Raw genomic sequence first — 2,208 nt, forward strand, 5'->3', positions numbered from 1 at the left:
TATTTCAAGGACCCAAAAGGGTACCGGTGGGCTTTTGGTATAGCTGCTTTGGAGACAGAGGAAATTAAACAGTTGTCCACCTTGCCCGGTCTCTCAGAGGACCCTTCGATTGTAGGGTTGCTGAAGGTTGAGGAACAACAGGTGCCAATTGCTACCACAACTGTGCACAGGCGGCAATATCGCACCAACCGAGACTCCCTGATTCCCATCCATAACCTGATTCGTCGACTGGAGAGCCAGGGAGTGATCAGCAAGACTCGCTCACCCTTTAACAGTCCCATATGGCCAGTGCGAAAGTCTAATGGGGAGTGGAGACTAACAGTGGACTATCGTGGCCTGAACGAAGTTACACCACCGCTGAGTGCTGCCGTGCCAGACATGCTAGAACTTCAATATGAACTGGAGTCAAAGGCAGCTAAGTGGTATGCCACAATTGATATTGCTAATGCATTTTTCTCCATCCCTTTGGCAGCAGAGTGCAGGCCCCAGTTTGCTTTTACCTGGAGGGGTGTTCAGTACACCTGGAACCGACTGCCCCAGGGGTGGAAGCACAGCCCCACCATTTGCCATGGACTGATCCAGACAGCACTGGAACAGGGTGAAGCTCCAGAACATCTGCAGTACATTGATGACATCATTGTGTGGGGCAACACAGCAGAAGAAGTTTTTGAGAAGGGAAAGAAAATAGTCCAAATCCTTCTGAAGGCTGGTTTTGCCATAAAACAGAGTAAGGTCAAGGGACCTGCACAGGAGATCCAGTTTTTAGGAATAAAATGGCAAGATGGACATCGTCAGATCCCAATGGATGTGATCAACAAAATAACAGCTATGTCCCCACCAACTAGCAAAAAGGAAACACAAGCTTTTTTAGGCGTTGTGGGGTTTTGGAGAATGCATATTCCAAATTACAGCCAGATCGTAAGCCCTCTCTATCAAGTGACCCGGAAGAAGAACGAATTCAAATGGGGCCCTGAGCAACAACAAGCCTTTGAACAAATTAAACGTGGGATAGTTCATGCAGTAGCCCTTGGGCCAGTCCGGGCAGGGCAGGATATTAAAAATGTGCTCTACACCGCAGCCGGGGAGAATGGCCCTACCTGGAGCCTCTGGCAGAAAGCACCAGGGGAGACTCGAGGTTGACCCCTAGGGTTTTGGAGTCGGGGATACAGAGGATCCGAGGCCCATTATACTCCAACTGAGAAAGAGATACTGGCAGCATATGAAGGGGTTCGAGCTGCTTCAGAAGTGGTTGGTACTGAAGCCCAGCTCCTGCTGGCACCCCGACTGCTGGTGTTGGGCTGGATGTTCAAAGGGAGGGTCCCCTCTACACATCATGCAACTGATGCTACATGGAGTAAGTGGGTTGCATTGATCACACAACGGGCTCGAATAGGAAACCACAGTCGCCCAGGAATCTTGGAAGTGATCATGGACTGGCCAGAAGGAAAAAACCTTAGAATATCACCAGAGGAGGAGGTGACACGTGCTGAAGAGGCCCCACTGTATAATAAATTGCCAGAAAATGAAAAGCAATATGCCCTGTTCACTGATGGGTCCTGTCGTCTTGTGGGAAAGCATCGGAGGTGGAAAGCTGCTGTGTGGAGTCCTATACGACAAGTCGCAGAAACTGCTGAAGTAGAAGGGGAGTCGAGTCAGTTTGCAGAGGTGAAAGCCATTCATCTGGCTTTAGATATTGCTGAAAGAGAAAAGTGGCCAGTCCTTTATCTCTGTACTGACTCATGGATGGTGGCAAATGCCCTGTGGGGGTGGCTGCAGCAATGGAAGCAGAGCAACTGGCAGCACAGAGGCAAACCAATCTGGGCTGCCGCATTGTGGCAAGATATTGCTGCCCGGGTAGAGAACCTGGTTGTAAAAGTTCATCATGTAGATGCTCATGTACCTAAGAGTCGGGCCACTGAAGAACATCAAAACAACCAGCAAGTAGATCAGGCTGCTAAGATGGAAGTGGCTCAGGTGGATTTGGACTGGCAACATAAGGGTGAATTATTTATAGCTCGGTGGGCCCATGACGCCTCAGGCCATCAAGGAAGGGATGCAAGATCCTCACTACAAGACATTGAGGTGCTGGAGCGTGTCCAAAGAAGAGCTACGAAGCTGGTGAAGGTTGTAGAGCACAAGTCTTATGAGGAGCGGCTGAGGGAGCTGGGGTTGTTTAGTGTGGAGAAGAGGAGGCTGAGGGGAGACCTT

This window comes from Pelecanus crispus, chromosome W (assembly GCF_030463565.1).
Source record: "Pelecanus crispus isolate bPelCri1 chromosome W, bPelCri1.pri, whole genome shotgun sequence".
NCBI lineage: Eukaryota > Metazoa > Chordata > Aves > Pelecaniformes > Pelecanidae > Pelecanus > Pelecanus crispus.